The sequence below is a fragment of the Anas platyrhynchos genome, chromosome 1 (assembly GCF_047663525.1).
Source record: "Anas platyrhynchos isolate ZD024472 breed Pekin duck chromosome 1, IASCAAS_PekinDuck_T2T, whole genome shotgun sequence".
NCBI classification, from domain to species: Eukaryota; Metazoa; Chordata; class Aves; order Anseriformes; family Anatidae; genus Anas; species Anas platyrhynchos.
This window is the reverse complement of record NC_092587.1, coordinates 202454287-202478406: the sequence shown is the minus strand read 5'-3', so window position 1 is coordinate 202478406 and position 24120 is coordinate 202454287. Positions and strand designations below refer to the sequence as shown.

The window sequence follows — 24120 nt, the reverse complement described above, 5'->3', positions numbered from 1 at the left end:
TCAGAAAGGTTCCCAGGCACCAGAATGCACTAATCAGACACCAGAATCAGTAATTTGCTAATATGTTCTGTGTTGTGACTGTTTCCTGTCCCCACTAGAAAACTGTCTATATATTTCCCTGATACAGTTCGGCTATCAAAATATTCCAAAGGTGGTTCCCAATAACCAGTTTTTACACAGACACATTGTTTCAAAAGCTAAGATGTGGTACTTGGACTCTGTGTCTAGAAATATTTCTGGGCATGAGTTTACTAGATTCCAAAATGTCCTGGCTCTTGGCTATCCAGATGGTGTGTGTCTTCCTCCCTGTGTATATAAAGGGGTGAAGAAAGATCATCTACTAAAATTATCTCTGGCTAAAAAAATATGACAGGAATGGAAAAGACTTTGTAAAGCCAACCTACAAACCAACCAGGAATCAGGAGTTAGGGAGCATAGAGACTATGTTCAGCCTGACACAAACTTGTCCTTATCTTGGTTGGATCCTCTAGATGATATCATAATATCAGGAAGTGAAAATTAACAGTATTTCTTAGTTCTAGTCAAGTCAAAAACACGAGATAAGAGATAGCTACATAAAAAGAGGGTCTGGGTAATTTTAAAATTTAAAAGAGATACTGGAGGGTGGTAAGTCTCTGTTAACTCACTAGGAATAACCTTGCATTCCAGAAACAGGATAAACTGCAGTTCAAAGCAAGTTCAAAATCAGAAAATGAATAAACATACAGATGAATCTTGCTTTGGGATTTTATCACACTGTTCACAAGAAGTAATCCTGATGAAGCTACTACTGAGGAATGGAAATATTTATAAGGAGGAATAGCTGGTTGAGATGAGATTACAAACCTTAATCTAACACTGGTTCCTAGTGTGGCATACTTACCAGGTAGTCAAAAAAATCTTTCCTTAAAAAAAAAAACAAAACACAAACAAACAACTATTTGCAATCTTCACAGAATCACAGAATCACAGAATCACAGAATTTCTAGGTTGGAAGAGACCTCAAGATCATCGAGTCCAACCTCTAACCTAACACTAACAGTCCCCACTAAACCATATCCCTAAGCTCTACATCTAAACGTCTTTTGAAGACTTCCAGGGATGGTGACTCCACCACCTCCCTGGGCAGCCTGTTCCAGTGCCTAACAACCCTTTCGGTAAAGAAGTTCTTCCTAACATCTAACTTAAAACTCCCCTGGCGCAACTTTAGCCCGTTCCCCCTTGTCCTGTCACCAGGCATGTGGGAGAACAGGCCAACCCCCACCTCACTACAGCCTCCTTTAAGGTATCTGTAGAGAACGATCTGGTCACCCCTGAGCGTCCTCTTCTCCAGGCTGAACAAGCCCAGTTCCTTCAGCTGCTCCTCGTAGGACTTGTTCTCCAGGCCCCTCACCAGCTTCGTCACCCTTCTCTGGACCCGCTCAAGCACCTCGATGTCCTTGTAGCGAGGGGCCCAAAACTGAACACAGTACTCGAGGTGCGGCCTCACCAGAGCCGAGTACAGGGGGACGATCACCTCCCTAGCCTTGCTGGTCACAGTGTTTCTGATACAAGCCAGGATGCCGTTGGCCTTCTTGGCCACCTGAGCACACTGCTGGCTCATATTCAGCCGACTGTCCACCATCACTCCCAGGTCCTTCTCTGCCTGGCAGCTCTCCAACAACTCATCTCCCAGCCTGTAGCTCTGCTTGGGGTTATTGCGCCCCAGGTGGAGGACACGGCACTTGGCCTTGTTGAACCTCATGCAGCTGACCTCAGCCCATCGATGCAGCCTATCTAGATCCTCCTGCAGAGCTTTCCTACCCTCGAGCAGATCGACACATGCGCATAGCTTGGTGTCATCTGCAAACTTACTGAGGGTGCACTCAATGCCCTCGTCCAGGTCATTGATGAAGATATTAAAGAGGACCGGCCCCAGCACCGAGCCCTGGGGGACACCACTAGTGACCTTTTTCTTCTTTTTGTTCCCATTTCACTTAAATGATCACTCTAAATATATCAAAGAGACTTTTAGCAATTTGATAGGTTAGAACTACATATCGACTAGAGCAAGCATTAATCAAAAAAGAAAAAGGAAGTTATTTTTTTAAAAGTTCTACTCTGCAAGGATTTTGTGTCTGCCAAGAGTTTAAAAATTGACACATACTCAATAGAAATTGTTATTATGCAAAGAATAAAAGATTCTATCAACAGTTTGTTGTTGGTATGCTAATTATGGTTTTTGTGTTTTGCAAATGCTTTACAAACAAAGATTTTGAACATGCAAAATAGAGCTAACTGAAAGGCTTTTTGATTCAAATGATACTCAACAGAATTGAGTGTTAAATAAAAGCTTTTTGTTTGCTTTTTTTCTTGTTTCTTTTTTATTTTTCTTCTTTTTGTGAAAATAATCAACCTTTCTGAGGAAAAAAATCCAAATGCTTGAAAATTTTAACAAATGTTGACTTTCCAAGATGTGAGCTTGTGATTTCACTATCTCATGCAAATCACCATTCAAGCCACACTCTTACAGGATAATTTCCTGCAAAATGCTTAACAATCCTATAACTATCAAATAATGAAACTCATTCTCTCACTGCCTCCACCTTTTTTTTTTTTTTTTTTTTTTTTTTTTACATCCTTCTTCTTCTGTAGCCTCTCTTGAAGGTTTTCCTCTCAGTGAGAAATATGGGCCTGACACCATGTAAACAACCTTTAACTTCAATAGTTAAGATCTTCTAGAAGATACTACAAGTATTTTAGGTACAGCTAAAATACATACAGAAATTTTATATAGTATACTAAAATATGCTACAGAAATTCTCCTTAGGCCCTACCACCTGAATAAAATATGTGATGGAAAGGCTGTAACTGAGTAACAGAATTCCCTCTGCTTTACCAGCAACTGTACCAATCACTGTGAATAATATAAATAATAACAAAAAACAACTAAGATTTTGTTTTGCTGTGTAACAAACAGAAAAACTCTAGGTGGAAAGGGACTTAACTCTAAATCTAGCCAAAATCTCTCTTCAAAACATGGCAAACTTTGAAAAGTAGTTCAGGACCTGCCTTATTCAGTCAGGATTAAAAATCTGTGAGAATGGAGATTCCATAAAATGTCATTGTTGAACATTTTTTCCTAATACTTATTCAGAATGTTGCAGCTTGTGTCCACTGTATTTCATGTGCTCATCTGAGAACAGTCTGGCTCTATCTTCTCTTTATCTTCCAATTTGATAGATGTGCAGAACAATAAAATGTCCCCCTGTTCTTTGAATTGAACAAACACAGTTCTCATATTTTCTGTGTATATAAGTAGTATGGTTGTACCTCAAAAGTCATGACAAAAAAAAATCAAAGGAGAAGAAAGGTATTGAGAATGTTACCTGATTCTTCAGCAGTTCATTTTTATTTTATTTTATTTTCTATATATTTCTATTTTATTTATTTTTTTTCCATATAAAAGTTTGTTTAAGGACAAAAAAGTTGGAATCCTATGTTTCTTAGTGATCTGTATATCCCAAAAAGATTATGACAACATTTTAAGCAATAAATCTGTTCCACACCAAATAGAACTGCTATCACCAACATATACAATATAAAATAAAAATAAAATAAAAATTAAAGATAATATAAAAAGACATGCTTTACTTATCTTTACTTAAAGAGACATATATTACTTATGTACAAAGTATATACAAATAATAAAATACTTTTCAGTACCTAGGATGCAATATGCATCTAGTGTATTGCTGAAAAGTCAAAATATAAGCCAGAGCAAGTCTGCTAAAGAAGCTGGAGAGCTATAGGAAGATGTTCTGGAGCTTCATGTCCTTATTCAGAGATCCATAAAGGATACTTGCACCTCAGAAGCATTTGTAAACTAAAAAAGATTTTGCTCCTCAGGCTTAACAGATTTCAAGAAAATATGAAGGTGAGTCTAGTTCATTTACTTTTGTCTTCTGCCAGAGTTACAAGCAAACACAGTATATTTATAAATACAGTATTTTAAACCCTTACTTTTTATGTACCCTTACACTGAATTAATGTAACATGCAACTTGATGTACTTTCAATACATTCTCTTTATTCATTAGAATGGATTGAGGTTGGAAGTGTGATTTGTTGGGGTATTTTTTATGCTTCCTGATACTGAATTTGATGTCAAACTATGCTAGCTGTGTTTCACAGTTGCTTTGATGAGCACTGAGAACTGATAAATATGTAAATGAAAATGTCACCTCTTTCATTTCAGATAAACTTTTCCTTATCATCTGACTTGGAAAATATTATTTGTTTTCTTTCAGTCTTTTCAGTGTTTTCTCTTTAAGATAATCTGAAATTCTTGCAATGCCCTCCAAATAAATAAATAAATAAATAAATAAATAAATAAATAAATAAATAAATAAATAAATAGGTGCAGATGGGGGTAGTTGTTACAACAACAGCAATGACAATTGAGCCACAAAAAGTAAAAAATGGCAAGTTAATAACTTGCTAAATAAATATTTGCAAATGAATCATTTGAAAGTAAAAAGTCCATTAAAAACATAATGTGCACTAGATAATGCTTTTGTTCTTAAAGGTACTTCAGAAAGTAAAACAGGGTAAGATAAATGTCTTGTGAATAAGTGTATCATGAACAGAATCTAGGGATCTTTTCTGAACTGAGTCCTTTTCTAGGAATTGAGTGCTTTTCTAGAGAACTTTTCAAAAAGTTCTCTTTCAGTTGTGGGATTATTTTTTTTTTCTGTTTGTTTTGGTTTTGTCTTTTTTATTATTATTATTTTTTGTTTTGGTTTTGTTTGCTTGTTTTTCTTAAAACAACTAGTAGCCTGTTTTTAAAGAGCCCAGGAAAAGGGAATAAAGTTGACAAACTAAACCATTGGACCTGTGATAACACAGAGATAGAGAGGTGGTGAAGGGTTTTGGAAAACAGACTTTTATTTTAATTTTATATAGGTCACTGCATTTATATTTAAAATTCTTAAAGTCACTGACAATGTGGAACAGATTTTAACTCATGGTAAAATGTTTAACATCTTAATACCAGTACCCCAGGCCAACTTTTAGCTTTTATGAATTCAAGCTTCATTTTTTTGCCTGTTACTTTTTTTTTTTTCCTTTTTTTCCATATTTATTTATTAGCTTTGAAAATGTGTTTATAGTACAAAGCTCACTATTCCTTTCACTGTAGTTTAGGACAGTCTCCAAGGTGTCTATAATTATGCTAAAATAAATTTCTTTTTAACAATTCTTGTTTCAAGAACATACAGAATTTTCTGAAACTGAAGGTTCCAAAGGGACTAGTGTTTTTTTTGAGTGATAAATTACATGACTACTGCATTATACATTCTAGAACATACCTTGCTTTGTGTTGCTGAAAGATAAGATTGTTTTCTCATTTAAAATATATGTTTTAAGATGTCTGAACACATAAGGGAAGAACATAGCTTGGCATAACTATGTGTTGGTTTATGTTGTTCCCATGTTTTATTTTTTAAAACTGTTGAAAGATTATTTCCCATGGCATATTGCTTGAAGTACATTGTATTTTAACTGCAGATTTAAATAAACAGCTGCTTTATTCCCCAGTAGTTTTTTAAGAAAAAAGTGCCAGAGTCACTAATAAAATGTCTTCACCTCTGCCTAAAGCTGTAAATATTTAGGGAGAAGCCAACATAACAGTAAACCATTTACAGCAGTAAACATAGGATGAAGTACTATTATTACAAATTGGAAAAATTCTTACTAAATGGTCTGACTCAAAAAAATGATCATGTTGTAAAAGTTTAATTTCATCTTAAAAGGAAGGCTTACGTAAATATCATTATGTGCTTTAAACAAAGAAAACATGACTGAGAAAAAATAAATTTACAAATTACACCTTCAAAAGTGAAATGATGGTATTCATCTGAAGATAAAAACCTGATGGATGAACCAGGTATATCAGATCTACACAATATTGTTGATATGTTACCTTCCTACTTATAAAAATGCTAAAATACGTAGTATGTATATGGTTATTTATTTTGGTAGATAGCATTTGGCTTCCCAGTCAGGAGCTATTTATTTAAACGTCCCTAAAGACTACAGTGTCAGAGCATTTTCTAAGAGTATAGATTAGAAATAGCAGCATCTCTCTCTCCCTCATATATCTTGCTCTTATCAGCTGTACCTTGATTAGCTTAAAGAGTTTGTGAGTGTTTTAAAATTATATAAAAACAATACAAAACAAAACAAAACTGAACTAAACTAAACTAAAATTAAATAAATTCTGAGATTCTGATAAAAAATCTGTTAAGACATTGAAAAGATTTAAATGATCTTTGGCATATTAAGAGAAATAGTTCTTAATATGGTTATTTCAGTGACTGATCCAGTCTATCTCATCTGCTTGTTCTACTTATTTTGTGTTTCCTTATCTAACATCTGTAAGTTTGTATCATTCTAGCTGAAGGTGACAATGACCAATAATCAATGAAAAAACAAAAACAAAACTGAACAAATAAACCTTCTCTTCCTCCTCCCCCTCCCCTTCAAATTAATATTCAAATACATTGTAAAAATACGTTTAAAATGACTGCCCTGCTTTTCTGATGGTGATATTAAAAGACACACTTTCTTGCTAGTTCAGTTATAGCCACATCTTCAGAAGAAAATCTGTCTGGATTTTCTCTGTCAGACTTATTTTCTATAGGCCACTAAATATCAGAATCAGCAGTGCAAGTCAACACATGAACTCTAGAAATACCTTTTTGAGTACTATAATAAAAGAACATTAAGAAGTTGGTATAAATTTGTGGTCAACCACAATCATTAAAGAAAATTTTCTTATAATTTTCATTGATATCAGTGATAAATTTAAGGAAATATTTTTGTAAAAGGAAGTCCATATAACTTTTGAATTACTAAAATCTTACTCAGGTCTTAGATAATACACATGATTTTTTGCTGATCAGATTTTTAATTAAAATTTAGGTCTGAGAGCACCTTGGCCTGACATAAATAGCAGTCAAAAAATATAGCAAAATCAGTTCTTTTTTAGAGTGGAAAGTCTGTGAATAACAGGAAAACCATGAAGTCAGGAATGTTTTAAGGTATTTTGTGGCAGAATTACTCTTGTAATACCATCACAATCTCATGCACCACCCTGTCCTGCTTCTAGACATACTATTTTTTTTTTTCTTTCGTCTTTTCTTTTATTGATTATTAATTAATTGATTAATTAATTTTCAAACAAAATGCATTATGTCACCCAAAGGAAAACGTTAAGCTTATTTTTTGGTATAAGAAGAAAGATAAGGTGGCCAAGAAGGCCAACGGCATCCTTGCTTGTATCAGAAACAGTGTGACCAGCAAGGCTAGGGAGGTGATCGTCCCCCTGTACTCGGCTCTGGTGAGGCCGCACCTCGAGTACTGTGTTCAGTTTTGGGCCCCTCGCTACAAGAAGGACATCGAGGTGCTTGAGCGGGTCCAGAGAAGGGCAACGAAGCTGGTGAGGGGCCTGGAGAACAAGTCCTATGAGGAGCAGCTGAAGGAACTGGGCTTGTTCAGCCTGGAGAAGAGGAGGCTCAGGGGCGACCAGATCGTTCTCTACAGATACCTTAAAGGAGGCTGTAGTGAGGTGGGGGTTGGCCTGTTCTCCCACGTGCCTGGTGACAGGACGAGGGGGAATGGGCTAAAGTTGTGCCAGGGGAGTTTTAAGTTAGATGTTAGGAAGAACTTCTTTACCGAAAGGGTTGTTAGACACTGGAACAGGCTGCCCAGGGAGGTGGTGGAGTCACCATCCCTGGAAGTCTTTAAAAGACGTTTAGATGTAGAGCTTAGGGATATGGTTTAGTGGGGACTGTTAGCGTTAGGTCAGAGGTTGGACTCAATGATCTTGAGGTCTCTTCCAACCTAGAAATTCTGTGATTCTGTGATTCTGTGATAAGTTCTGGATCACATACTGCATGGTTCCCATAAAGGCAATCAGGAGGAACAGAAAATTATTATTTTCCCAACGTTATTACTCATCTACTTACACTAAGCTAAAACAGCCCTTCTAGTGGCAACCACTGTAGTCAGTGTGGTTCCTATTTTTATATTGGAGGATCTGGTGTTCTTAATATTTTTTTCAGCAGTTTGCTGTTCTGTTCTTCACCGCGTGACAGAATGGAAAACATGGAAAGACACCTCTAGAGATCATCTAGTCCAACCCCCTGCTCAAGCAAGGTCAGTTGGAGCAGGTTGCTCAGGGCTGTGTTCAGAATATTTCCAAGGATGGAACATATTTCCACATTCTACAGGTCAAGCCTGTTCCAGTGTTTGACCACTTTCATTAAGAAATAAAAAATAATAATAATCTCATGTTTAAGTGGAATTTCCTGTATTTCAAATCATGTTCATCCCCTTTTGTCCATTAACTGACCACCACTGAGAAGATTGTGGCTCCGTCTTCTTTATTCCTCCTCATCAAGTATTTATACACAGAGATAAGATCCTTCTGTCCTTCTCCAGGCTGAACAGTCCCAGCTCTCTCAACCTCTCCTCATATGAAAGATGTTCAATCATTTAATCACTTTTGCTGCCCTTTGCTGGACTTTTTCCATTATATCCATGTCTTTCTTGTAGACAGGAGCCCAGAAAAGGACACAGTAATTCATATATGCCTCAAAAGGACTGAGAAAAAGGGAAGGATCACCTCTATTTGCCTGCTAGCAGAGTTCTGCCAAGTGCAGTCCAGGAAGATGTTTTCTTTGTCATGAGGGCACACTGCTGAGTTCATCTTAATGTCTACTAGGAACCCCACGTCTGTTTCTGCCAAGCAGCTTTCCAGTCTGTACTAGTGTCTGAAGCCATGACCGGCTTTTTCCCTTGGTGAACTTGAGGTCTGGCCTGAAAGGTCCCTCTGACTGGCAACACAACTATCTGGTCTATTAGCCACTTCTCCCAGCTTAGTATCATCTAGAAACTTGCTGAGGGGGCGCTACCATCCAGGTCAGTAATGAAGATAGAGTATTGGCTCAGTACTGACCTCTGAGATACACCAGTGGTGGCTGACCTTCTGCTGGACTTTATGACACTGGCCACAACACTTAGAGCCCAGCAGTTCTGACAGTTTTTAATCTACTTAATTTTTCACTCTTCTCATCCTTTCTTTATCTGTTTGTGAAGGTGTTATGGAAGACAGTGTGGAAAACCTTGCTAAAGTCAAGGTGAACAACCTCCACCATGGTCTTCTCTCCCTATCACCAGATGCAAGACTGCTTAAATTAATTTCTGGCTATATTATACAGTTATATTTTCATGAAGATAACTGTTTAAGAAAAATCAAATATTTTGATGATATAGGAGTCTCCAGAAAACTATTTCACAGATTATCCGGATTGCATGTTTAAATATATGTTTAGAATATATAACAGCAGAAGTTAAGTGAGATTCAAGATATTTTATCAATGGATATGCTGTTTTGATAATTGTTTATACTGGCTTAAGGTAAATATCTCACTATATCAAGTTGTCAGATTTAATGTGCGTGCTTTATAAATAAAAATTTCTGTCAGATAAATATTTCTATAAAGCTATCATTATGAATGTTCACTAATGTATAGCGAAGGATTAATGCCTTAAGAAATAAAATTGTCATTTATACCCCCCATTCCTTCATCTCTTTTTTCATATTCCTTTTCCACATGTCAAGACAAACAGATTGAATAGCCTTGTATCTCTGTTCTCTTTTTGTGATTTTTTTTCCTTTTTTTTTTTTTTTCTCTATATATTTTTATTTTCACATACATATACTTCAGACCGTTCATAATTATAGTCCTGGAATAATTTATCTTCTGCTGAAAATGTGCTGCATTACGAAGCAGAGAGGAAATGTGTAACGTAAGAAGAGCTGAGCGTTACAGAAAGTAAAACTTACTGTCAATATTGATGGTATTAGAGAATCCTTTCTCTCTGAACATCTTTGATTATCCCTATTTACAGAGAAGTCAAGATACAGAAGAATCTGGGATTTATTTAATTGTATATTTTTTCTTCCTATTCCTTTGATTAATTCCTGGAATGTACATTTATTTATGCATTTTATTTATTTATTTTTTTTATAATAAATTCAGTCACCGTTCATTTTGCATTTCTCATAGGGCTATTTAAGCATAAGTCAAGCTCTGTGATATACAGTCAGATGGGCTAACAGAAAAGATTACTTAAATATCAGAAGTGATTAAAACAAAGCCCTGGTGGATTCCTCAGTAAATGTTTTAGACTATTACATACTCTCTTATAATGCATATTTAGGTGCCTTATTCTCTCCTTTTTTCATTGTCCTGGAAAACCTTGGAAAATCAAGCACCTGGAAAATCACTTCATTTTTTGTTCTTTCCAAAATATGGGGATTTCTGCCTCTTCAGGAGATGGACCAAATCCTTAACCCATGCACTTGTACAGACAGAGAATTGCAAACTTGCCCTCCAATTTCAAGCTCTAGGGAAGAGCAAACTCCATGCTGTGGCTTTGTGATGCATATTGGCTGTTGACACTCAGGCATCAGCAAAGTGAAGTCAGACAGGCCATCCAGGTAATTTGTCTGGTTGCAGAAGTACCACCATCCAGTAACTGCATCTACAGTTACCCTGGAAGGAAATTACTGAGAAGAGTTATTCACCTTGGTTCAATGTTGATGTATGAAGTTTTCCAAACAACTTATTTACTGAGTATTTTGATGCAGAACTTGTCTATATACCCACACTACAGCTTTTTAGATCTCTGTTAAGTTTTTAAATCATCTCTTACACACCACAATTCCTGTGGACCTAAATTTCAAATCAGAGGGAAAGGAGAAAGAATGCATACATATGCTCATTTATGATGTTGTAAAGTTATAAGGAATATGTTACAAAAAGACAACTAATCACCTTTATTTCTTCAGGGTATCTGAGATGTTTATTCCCTCTATGGCCTGTACAAGTGGTTGATGAATTCTGGAAATCTTTCTGTGAAAACGATGGTTTTGTTTTTACATAGTGTGTACAAGAACATAGAACAAGAGAAAATCATAGAATCATAGAATCATTCAGGTTGGAAAAGACCTTTAAGATTATCTAGTCCAACTAAATGCCATCTAGTGGGTGGCATCCCTGCCTATGGCAGGGAGATTGGAACTAGATGATCTTTAAGGTCCTATCCAACCCAAGCAATTCTATGATTCTATGAACTTATTCACATATTGAGCATTTTTCTTAGTTTACAAAAGTATGAATCTACAGCACCTACTTGCTGTGAATGAAAAAAAAATGGCCTGTTTATGTACAGAAATTAGGTCATTACCCAAAAGGACTACCTTAATGTTGTTGCTTAAGTTAATGGAAAAGTAATTCTGTAATACTGTAGGTAAGCAAGAATATTCAGGTTACTTTTTTCCTTTACTAATGTAATGATATTATATATCATTATAATGATATTATTATCAATTATTGTCAATTATTATATTTCATATGTTGAAAAGAAAGATAAATTACAATTATATATTATAATGCAAATATAACAATGATATAAATGAGTATTTTGAATAACCAAGAAAAGTTTATTTCTTTGAGGCATTAACCAACTATAGATAAGCAATTTATAAAACAAACCAAACAACAACAACAAAAAAAACATGTAGTCAAAACATTAAAAGATATCTCTTTGAAGTTTCCCATAAGGTTGTGTTTATTAAATCAGACTGTAAATATGAAAATAATTAACAGATAGTAATTTGTCCTATTTTATATCCTTCTTGAAGACACCAGATTTCATCTTATACAAAAACACTCACAGAGAGCTTTTCTTTAGTCACCCTTTGAATGTGAGAAAAATCTCTAATAATTTTCTTCAGACAGGACCTTCTGTGTTGCTATTTTATTCATGATTACAATCGTGGGCGTCCTGCCAATTACGAATGCATTATAGTAAACAAACAAATCATAACCTTTTATTCCTTATTACCCGATACCCGATCACCTGTTTCCTCATTGGTTGAGTGCTACAGGTTCACAAGCTACTTAATGCTCCTCTATACTATATATGTACTTTTTTTTTCTAACCCTTTAATTTCTCTTTTTTTGTTGTTGTTTTTTTTTGTTTTTTCCTCCTTTCTTATGTTTGAGAACCTGTGATTTTTGTTTTACTATTCTCACACTTCTCATCCTGTTTTTCTCAAGCTTCTACCTTATTTTGGAACAGTGAGGCCTTCTACTGTCCACATATATACTTAGCATTTCTCTTTGATATGACTACACAACTACCTTTGAATACAGAAGGTTAGTTTTCTACTGCAAAAACACAACTGAGTTTCTCACAATTCCCTTTAACAATTCCCACGTATCAGGTTAGATACGAATTTTACTAAGTAGTAAGAGTTTAATTGGTTTTATTTAATCAGAATACAGTCAGTCAACAGAGTAGAATACTATTAACCAAAAGATCTCCTAAAGAAGAGGTTGCTGGTGCTTCAGCAGCAGTTCCATTAGGGTTGCCCTTAGAGGATTTCCCAGTGTGGAAATGGACTTCTGGTTAGTGAGGAATATGAGAGAAAACTGTCTACATTTTAGAAAATTATCCCAGAGCTGAAGGATGTATGGCTGTTGTCACAGTCTGTTAAGGATCTTGCAATCCTGTTTCCTTATGTACAGAGCAAGTCATTTGAAGTACCTTTTGATTTGATGCAAGACTTTTTGAAAGTACTGAATTCCTGAATAAAAAAGAAATAATAATAATAATAAAAAAATCAGTCCTGATGTCATTTGACAGAACTATTTCCTTGCCATCTCTCTAGGAAAGATGTTATAATAGCATAAGGCTATACTGACTGTATAGCCTGAGTACTCAGGTCTTTGATATAAAAAGGGAAGGAATTAAATTTGTATTACAGCGTCACAGAATCCTCAAATCTTCTGGAACATTATTCTGTGAAATATTCATTGTTGCTTTACAAAGATCAGTTCAGAGTGCATTAAGCTCTGAATATTGAACAGTGAATTTCCAACCTTCCAGGATAATATGAAATAAAATATCAAAAATCCCTAAGATAATCAATACATAAAAATAAAGAGAATCACTAATTTGCATATTAATTGTTTACCTAGTACTGTTTAATCATGCAGAGATCCAAGTTACTAAAAAAAGGTTGTGTGAGGGAAGTGAGTTAAATAAAAGGACACGGGAATGTCCTTTTCAAACAAGATCGGAGGTTTGCACATTTGTGGACATTTACTGCATTGCTGTATCAAATGATAAGTGACTTTAAAAAAAAAAAAAAAAAAAAAAAGAATAATATATGACAATGTTTTCACAGTATGTTTCCTTAATTGTTTCAAGTGATCTGTACCTTGGGGCATTTTGGAGATAGTAATGTCTTTTATTGGTTAGATGTGGAGAAATTTATTTTCCTATTAATTTAATTGTTTTGTTTGAACCTGCAAGCTTCTGTGGCACTGAGTTCCACAGTTAAATTATATATTTTGTAACAGGAAATGTTTTGTTTTGCTTTAAAGTACTTCATACTTTAACGGGTAAAGTCCATCTAGATTTTATTATTTTCTATCCACTTTTCTATACTCGTGATTTCATGGAACTCTATCATGCATATGTTCCATGGGCTCACCTATTCTGGAAAACTGGAGTGCAGTCTCATGAATATTCACTAAATTCAAGTAGAAGTTATTCAGTATTTGGGTTCAACTCAATTTCATTTAGCTTTAGCTGAAGGTACAAGGAGACATGGAGCATCTGCAATGTCTGTCTCACAAAAGAGACCAGTAAGAGATATGCAATTAGGGAATTTAGTGTCTGTTGCACAGACATTCTGTAACTGGGAGATGTATAAATGCATATAAAACATGTAAAAATACACAGTCACGCACAGACAGCTAAAGATTTTGCTAGCAGATAACGTGGGACTAGGCAATGCATAATCTAATTCCAAAGTTTTGTAAGACCGAGACCTTCAAACCTATATTGTAAACAGCTTTCTTTTTGTAATAAACAGCCCATATTGGTCAAAATACAGAGACAGCTTATCTTGAGAGACAAATCATCAAATTGATTATTCCTATTTAAATAAGAGACACTGAAGGGTAGAATACAAATATGTTTATGACTAGCTTTGGTTCTGGGTTTGGACTAGTTCCTTGAGGAAAATCTTGATTTCAACTCCTTATCCATCTTATAGGTTCATGAGAAGCAAAACAAACAAACAAACAAACAAACAAACAAACAAACAAAAAAGTTTACATTAAAATATATTTTAAAATAATTCAAGGCTGCTTTCTTCTGTAATACTACTTAAGAGATAATTTAGACATGGACTCTTTCTCAATTTTGGGCCACATTGACAGGCTATGAGATTCTTGGATTATCTTAAAGTTCACTAGGAGAATTTGTCATGTTCAATATAGTCATAGTGACACCCAGTTATGAACTTGGAGCTCTTTACTAAATCTTCACTTTGGGGAAAAATCAGAGATATAAAACCTGAAAAGGGTTTATAAATCATGATAGATTTAAACATGACAGAAAGATTTATAAACTTAATTATTATAGCAGGATTTCAGAGCACATTTGTAGCCTAAATCAGTTATACTTCAAGGGTAAAATGATGTGGGGTATTTCTATTAAGGTATTTATAACATGATTGTAGATCTACCATTAAAGTAGTCCAACATTTTATTTCAGAAACTAAAGAATCATAGATCAGTCTGTGGACTTTTAAATCCACTCTGGAAACAGTCAACTGTTTTAGAAATAATTTTAACTAGATATCAGCTTTAAAATAAAAGTTTGCAAAGTAAAACACACTCCAGCAGATCTGGTCAGCAGACTTATAATCACAGCTAAGGAAATCTTTGAGAGAAATACTAGACTTCTAGAATATCCTGAGTTGGAAGGGATTCACAAGGATCATCAAGTAAAGCTCCTATGTGCTCAGGAAATAAAATTCTCAATTTTAAAATGACTTCACCCATTTCTCCGATCATATCTCAGTTTGAGCCAGAAGTCCTCTGAAAGACTGTGGATTTCTGAAACGTGTGTATTCACAGCACAAACCATGAATCCCAGCTTCATTACAAGTAAAAGTATACATTAGGATACTGATTTCATATAACTTTAACCTGGACTGCTAAAGTAGAGAATAAGTATTCTCTGACTATTTGTGTGAACATTTCATGCTGCCATTCTATATGGGTTTATATACTTTGCCTTTAGTTCTTCTTCTCATCCTACTTTCAGTTTTGGTTCTTTCTTATCGAGGCTCCTATCCTCAACCAGTTTAAAGTCAAGTCTCAGCAGAATCATTGATGAGCTGAGGGACCTGCAGAGAGTTTATGTCACCATGTATTAATTCTAATTAATCTGCAGTGGCACTTTGGTCAAGTCACTTTCTCTGTACCATTGTTTTATCTTCTCATTTTTCATTTCCTTTATCTATTTGGATAAAAAATATCTACCTCTTTAGAGCAGACACTGTCTTTCATGCATATCTGTGAGGACAGAGATGTTTACACAGAAAACAAAAACAAACAATGGTCTTAAACATTTTGAATTCAACTGAACTTTGAAATAGGTCACAATCTTTGACTGAGGCTTTGGTCTGTTACAGATAAACTCACTTTCTGCAATAGTAGATAATTCTTATCTTGAACAAGTTGTAATGTCAGCCAATATTATCATTATCATACTTCAAAAATAGGAGATAGCTGAAAGAAAGTCGTTTAAAAACAAACTGAACTCAGAAAGTGTGGCATCAGACTGAAAGAGTGATTATGGTGTTCTACAGTCAATATTGCCTATGTATATTTCATCTGCGCTTGATTGACTAAAAAAATATTTTTAGCTACTTCTACCATTTTAAATTTAGTAACATTTTTCTTTCATAATATGTTTTCCACCTCTTCATTTGTGTTTCAAACCTTATTTTCTCTCTCTCTCTCTTTTTTTTTTTTTTTCCTACCGAGACTCCAATTTAGAAAAAGATTAAGCAGTTGAATAACAGAATACTAGCTTTTCTCTTTGTTAATAAAGCACAAAAAATATTTCTAAAAGTTGGTTGTGAGCAGAACTGCATGGCAAATAATTTCAGAGAGTTCAAATATTGAAATAAACAAGAATAAAAAGTTCTGATACATATCATAAATAAGAGATGTCCTTTGACAAAACAGTGGTCCATTTAGCCAGCTACTGTGGCTCAGAGTACAACCCAAACCTTTCAGAATTGTTAGCAGACATACAAAAATAATTGTGTTTTCAGTGATGTGGGCTCCTGTGTTGGAGGCAGCATATATATATATATATCTATATATATATAAAAAAAAAAAAAAAAAAAAAAAAAAACACAGCCTTGAACTTGAGTTTCCCTTCCTAGTCTTCCTAGTCATGCAAAATTATTATTGAGACATCTGGCCCAGGATGGGGCAGTGGAGTGTTATTTCTTTGAGAAAAACTTAAAAAATAATACCTAAAAAGCCACCTTTCACTGAAATCTTCATACTTCTAAATAAAATAGTCATAATAAATAAAAAAGAGAGAAAAATTGCTTTCAACAAACTGTCACTTAAATCATATTTCAGAGCTTCAATTCAATTCAATTCAGTTTCAATCTATGTGAACTAGGAAAATGAGAATAAAATTAAGACATAGTCCCTGGCAAGTATCCCATTTTATATTGAATTTCCATAAAACAGCACTGAAAACTCTGAGGTATTGAATTGTTTTTGAACATCAATGAAAACCCAAATATCTGTCTATAAATATGTTTGTACTGAGGTAGAGATCTCATTACTACTTGACAAACTGATCACCAATCACAAAAACAAAATTAATATCAATATATACAAAATTCAGTCACTAGGCACAAGGCAGTGACTGTTCAGAAAAGTTTCACTAGTTATGTGAGAAAGGCAGTCTTAACCAATTAAATAAATAAATAAATAATGAAATAATGAAATAAAATAATCAGGAATCACAACCTTTTTCTCTATCAGAAGAGTGTAAAGGGTTAAGATAAGACAGTTTTTAATAAAAGGTTTTTCATGCCTGAATTATTAATTGGAGAGTAGCATATCTTTACAAAAATAATATATATATATATTTTATATATTTTTTTTCTTTTTAATACAATGCACTCAATTGATTTTATCAGTTACAATTGATCTGCAACAGAATGTTATTTATAAGAATAATGAATTTTGAATGCACATAAGTCTATGGGGTCCAAAGGGATTCACCCAGGGGTACTGAAGGAGCTGTCTGATGTTATCATGAGACCTTTTTCAATTACTTTGCAATGGTCTTGGGAATCTGGAGAGGTCCCAGTAGACTAGAAGCTGGCAAATATTGCCCCAGCTTTCAAGAAAAGCAAGAAAGAAGACCCTGGTAATTACAGGCCTAACAGTCTCACTCAAGTGCCAAGCAAAAATATGGAGCAGATTAATCTGGGAGTTATTGAAAAGCCCTTGAAAGACAATGCAGTCTTTGATAACAGCCAACATAGGTTCATGAAGGGAAATTCCTGTTAATGAACTTAATTTATTTTATGACAAGGTCACCAACCTAGTTGACCAAGGGAAGCCAGTTGATGTAATAATTTTGGATTTCAGTAAAGCTTAATATTGTTTTTTCTTTTTCCTTCTGGGAAAAATGGACAGCATACAGCTAAACAACTACATAATATGATGGGTGAACAATTGGCTGATGTGGGAGGATCAAAGGGTTATAGTAAATGGGGTTATATCTGGCTGGCAACCAGTCACTAGTGGGGTTCCCCAGGCCTCTGTTTTGGGGAAATTTCTTTCAATGTTTTCAAAAATGATTTGGAAGCAGGACTAGAATGCATAAATAAGTTTGCAGATGAGACTAATATAGGAGGAGCTGTTGACTCCATTGAGGGTAGAGAGGTCTTGCAGAGAGATATTGACAAATTAGAGGTCTGGGCAATCACCAACACATGAAATATAACAAGAGTATATTATCCACCTGGAATGTAGCAAACTTGGGTATATGTATAGGCTAGGGGGATGAGAGATTGTAGAACAGTCCCATGGAGAAAGATCTGGGGGTTCTAGTTGACAACAACTTGGTTATAAGTCAACAGTGTGCCTTGGCAGCCAAGAGCGCTAACTTTATCTTGGAGTACATCGAGCATGGCATTGTTAGCCAGTTGAGGAGAGTGATTGTCCCACTCTGTTCTGGTGTGACCTCACCTTGAGTACTATGTGAAGCTTTGGTCACCAGAACATAAGGACATAAAACTATCAAAGCATGTCCAAAGGAGATTTACAGAGATGGTGAATGGTCTAGAGGGCAAGAAATATGAGGAGTGGATGTTTGTTCAGCTCAGAGAAGAGACTGAGGGGTGACTTCAGCACAGGCAACAGCTTCTTCATGAGGGGAAGCAGAGGGGAAGGCTCTGGTTTCTCTGGTGACCAGTGACAGGTCATGAGGGAACAGACTGAATCTGTGACAAGTTCAGGTTGAATATTTGGAAAGGTGTTTCATTAAGAGGGTGGCTGGGTGCTGGAACAGACTCCCCAGGGAGGTGGTCATGGCAGTAAGGTTGTTGGTTTCCAAGAAGTGTTTGGACAGTGCTCTCAGATGTAGGGTACGCATGGTCCTGTTTGGAGCCAGGAGTTTGACCCAATGATCCTTGTGAGTCCCTTCCAACTCATGATGTCCTATGATTCTATGATTCTATTCAAGCTCTTATAGTGAAGGATAAAAAAATAAACAATGCTATGGTTACTTCTCTAGAAATCAGTCTTAGGAAAATATAAACTTTAAACATAGGACCACAGATTGGTCCTATGAAGTCACATGGGACCTTGTCTAGTAAAGAAAGCAAAAGGTGAATTATTATTGACAGAGACCTTGAGTGCATTGAATGTATATTTCATAGGACAGTCTGGCTGCTCCAGCAACACGGATGGATCAGGTATAATCCAGCACTATGTCCTCTCATTAGTGAAAACAGAGTATTTTCCTTTCTAACAGGGATTCAGAGGGCAAAGGTCACTTGTTTAGACTTTCACATAATAATGGAGGACATAATTACATAAACATTACGTAAACAATTTCTGAAAATGTATTTTGTTTGAAAGTGTTTCCATTTACATTTTCAGAAAACAGAACTCGTATGAAAAATGAGTTTCTGGAGGACAGGATTAGAATTAAGAATGATAATTATAAATTTGAAAAGTAATCAAATAAAAATGTATTCTCAGGCAGTTGATTATTCATTCTATAATGCTCTAACTTCTTCTGTCTTCAATATAGACAGAAGCAAGTCAGAAGCATTGCATTAACATGGGCTAGGGATAGAGAAGTGAAGCTGTAATTCCATAGATCAGTTTTAGCGGACACGGAATTTTTCATGAGTCACCAACTTCAAGGTAATAAAAGACCTCTTCTATACATCTCAGCCAAATCAGCATCCACTGGAATCAGCGGTATGCCTTAGGCAATGAAGGAAAACAGAGACAATCATTTTTAAGGAACACACTTTTACAGGAGCATATTCTGATCGCAGAAATTATCATGACTACTATCCTACAGGGTAGGACATAGATTTCTTATAGTAATTGAAAGAATGCACTTGCATGCATGTGAAGACAAGCTTCATGTCATACAATGCCTGTTGTAAATCAGTAGAATCTGAATGAACAAAAATGCAAGGAAGACATCCAGTTTTCAAGAAATTAAGTGCAAGAAAACTCACTTCCTCCTGAAGAAATACAAAACACTCTCTTTCTAGCTTACACTTACAGCCTGGATTGCCTGGAAATGTTCATTGATGAGGTAGAGAAGTGGTAAAATGATGTTTTGGTAAAATAAAACATATTTTCTTTCCCACAATGTTTAACCAGTATGAAGAAAAATTAGATGATAATTTCAACAAATGTAGTTTCTTGTCTTTTAAGAATTTAAAACTATTTCATTCATAATAAAGATCAACATGGCTTTTGGGATACTGCATGGAATTATATCAGGTCAACCTATGCTTTTCATTACGGAAGAGTACTGTATTGTGAACTCAAGATCCTTCCACTTCTAATAACCTAATTCTGAGTAGAAGTACCATCTTCATTCAATAAAAGGAAAAGGAGTTTAACACAATAGAGGTGTCATCCTGAAGCATCAGACAATCAAATCTGTTATTTCTTCCACTGACACTGATCACAAATATGTTGATTATATATATATATATTTTAAAAACACTCATTATTATAGAATAAGCAGGAGGGCTTCCCTCAAATACAATACTACACATTATAAGAAGAAGATATCTTACCTATATTTTTTTTTTGTCTGTTCATAAGTTTTCACAACTCAAAACAAATGTCTGTTTTTGAATCCAGAAAAAAACATCTCTAAAATCTATATAGGTTTTGAAATAGAGGAAGCTCTATTTCGGAATTTTCTCTCTGCACTGAGTTTAAACAAACTTAGACAGAATTGATGAAAGGTGAGAGTACTGAGATTATAAATGAAATGCATTTTACTTGCTCAAAGAAACTGATAATGCTAGAGTCAACATCTGAGTCAGTCGCAGCAGGCTTCCATGTAGTCAACACAAATTAAAAATTGGTTTTAAGTGCAGTCTGTTTAAATTAATTTTGTTATACTGAGTGAACTGCACCATAAAAAAAAAATATTTCACTCCACTGGTTAACAAAGATACAAGACCTGAAATATTTGTTCATATTGCGTGTTCACTGTTGACCACAGGTATCTCCAGGGACTGCAGGAAGACTTGATGGACTAGAACTTCTCACACTGAGCACCACCACATCTCAGCCAGAGATGTAATGTTTCCTGAAATAGTTTTGATGGAGTGGGTTGACGCACTAATGCAGTGTAGTATTCCAACAACTCATAAGACAAAAACATAAAAACAATAATAATAACAACAACAAAAATCTATAATATATATTTATTAATAATTATTAGTATTATTAATTACTTATATAATTATGACTTATTACTACCTACTTTTTTTTTTGTTTGTTTCTTAAATTTGGTTATCTGCTGCTGTTAAATACTGTCTATTGCATTTAATGATGTCAAAACAATCTCAGTGTGATTCACAGAAACCATTCTTATTTTCTAATTTCTTATTTTCTAATGTTATTTTGTGGGGAGTTGAACATGAAGAAAATTGGCACCTTAAAAAAAAAAAAATTCTTAATATATGAAAAGCATGAAAATTGTTTGTAACACTAAATTTGGAACCATTCAATGACACTGACATGGCAGGAAAAGGTAGAAGATGAATTACTGTTTCCCCATGTAAGATTTTATACTTTAAACATCAAAATACCAGCAACAACAGTTCTATTCAGAAAAAGCAAACAAATAAACCATTTTTCAAAAATTAAATCCATATATTATCACAATAATTTCACTGAATTCCTGTTAATTAAAAAAAAAAAAAAGATACATACATGTAAGCTTTTGATTTGAGGTGTTTGTACTAATCACAATTAAGTTATTTATGAAGATGCCTATTACAATGTTTTCTCAGAAATGGACCCTGCTCTGATTAACTCAGAAAATAAAGATAAGAAAACAGAGATCAAGGGGAAAGTAAATACAATGGTTTATATGCATGTTAACCTGATTACCTGATTAATTACAAGTAATTCCAGGAAAGCAGTGTTTTGCGATCTTCTGTTTTGAGCACCATCAAGGGTGCCTAATGACTAAGGCAAGGAGGCTTTGTGATATACAAATGGATAAAGACAGGTGGAAGAAGGAGCAGCAATCACATGTGGAATAGAAATAACTTGAGTCATTGGCAAACAGAAGGAAACAAAACTAAAGAACCATAAGAAAGTTCAAATTGATGTGGTAGCACTTGGGCAGCCACCACAATCTACAACCCAGCTCTTCAGAGAGGTCTCCTGAAATGAATAACTGGAAGAGTGCTATGAAAGCATCACATGTGTAAAACTAACTCATTGAGTTGTAATTAATAGGATTAGGTTGCTCGGTAAATAATTAAGGGCATAAGAACTATTGTAAATTGTGATGCTTTCTATTTGTTGTGAAACTTAGATAACCCAATGACAATGCTTCCAGGGAATGAGTGTCTCTTTTTCATCTGCATGGCATGGAAATACCTAGAAAATAAGATCTGATCAGCAAATTTTTCTTTTTATACTAATTAACTGTTCCTGATACAGTCATGACTTTCATATGCATGGGATTTTGTTGTTGTTGTTTTGCTGGTGTGTTATTTTCCTTCACAGAAATGCACAAATTGTCAGAATCTGTACTGTTTATGGGGTTGTTTCAATTTATAGGTTACGGCATTTATTTAGTCCAGTAAAATGATGTCTACAGTGATAGGTGTCCTTGTGTTATTTAGGGGCTAAAACATGGAGGCTATGATAAATAAAGAAAACTAATAACTAAATATTAGGAATAGTAGGAGTATATATATGCGCCCACACACATATATAGATATAATTTTCTTTGCCCTGTGGCAAGCAACATTAGTTTAATTTGACAACGTGGGAAGTGGATACAAATCAGTGGCATTATCCATAAAGAAAGTATAAATATTTTTATCTGATAGATGTTCTGAACCAGCTTGTATAGCACAGCTGGTGTGTTTAAGCCTTTGGTTCATTGACTTGAAGACCACTGACTCTCAGCATGCTCCAGGTTTGTCAACTGCAGACTCAATCCCATTAGAAATTCCCACTGTGTGCACATACCATACAGTGGACCAGAGGAATGAGCTGTGATGTGAATTTGTTCTAATGCAGCAAGTGCTCCTGCAGTGGGGACTGTCCAGTAGTTATCAGAGTACTACATCTGTAAATTGTAATCTTTGTGAGAACACTGATTTACACCTCAAAAGATGTCTTGCTGAAGGGAATTTGCTCCACTTGTGAATTTGTAGGATTTTGTTGTTGTTTTGTTTTCAGTAGCGTTAAAATGCAAGGAAAGTTCGCTAAAAGTAGTTTTACTTTTCAGAAAGACTGATAGCTTTGCTATTCTTTTACAGAGAGGATAACATATAATAATTAGGAAATTCTAGCATATATTTGAAAAAGATTTTGTACCATTTATGAGAAAGTTTAATTTGGAAAACCATGTTGAAAAAACAAACAAACAAACAAACCACAGATTGCATTAAGTAGCAATAAAACATAAAATATATGTATGATTCTGCAAGTTATATATATATATACATATATATATGTATATATATGTGTGTATATATATACATAATATATATATACATAATATATATATATACATAATTTTCCAAAGTATTTTTTTAACTTAGTTCTTAAAAATAATGACAACTCATTTTACAGTAAATGAGAATACTGAATGTTTTACAAAGTTCTATGTGTAACCCTTTGATATCTCCAGACTAATACATAGTTAGTCATTCTTCCCTACATGTCTGTAGAAGAAAATAAAACTCACTTCTCCTTTTCATGGAAGTGAAAGCAAAGGAACTGAGGCTATTTCTAACACCACATATGTTTTGCCAAAGATCTATTTCTAGATCAGAATGTGGAAGAGTCAGCTTCTATTCTCTGACAGGGTGGTAAGACACCTTAAATCGAGTAAACAAACAAACAAAAAAAAATAATAGTAATGATGAAAGAAGAAGCATACATGGACACCAAGGAAGGAACAAAAGCAACATATCTCTGTATTTAATTATAAGAAGGTATATTGTAATGTTAAATAAAAAAAAAAAAAAGGTGTCATTGAGCTCTGTGATCAAGGCTACATCTTATACACAAAGACGAAACATGATAGCTGTCTTGGTTTGCATTCTCAACATAGAGAATAGAGTTTGCTATAACTGAATATATTAGGATCCAAATAAACTTGCATGAATTTACACAACTACACTGTTGTCAAAATGTGATGTTATTGGTGTCAAACACAAATAAAAGACAAATGTACCCTACTTAGTAAATTATTTGATAACCTTTACTACTGGCACAACTACTACCAGTAAAGTTCTGCAATGCATAGGATTTTATTATTATTATTATTATTATTATTTATTTTAATTTATTGAAAAAAAAATAGTTAAATGACTGTGTAGTTATTTCTACAATAGATTTTTCCCCTCTCAATTTAT

General features: G+C 34.5%; 1 protein-coding gene across 2 annotated transcripts in view; it reads right to left on the bottom strand.

Annotated features, from left to right (window-relative positions):
• TENM4 (teneurin transmembrane protein 4) overlaps window positions 1-24120 on the bottom strand; it is a 1639674-nt gene that overhangs the window by 1121523 nt on the left and 494031 nt on the right. The gene's annotated exons all lie outside the window — the stretch shown is intronic.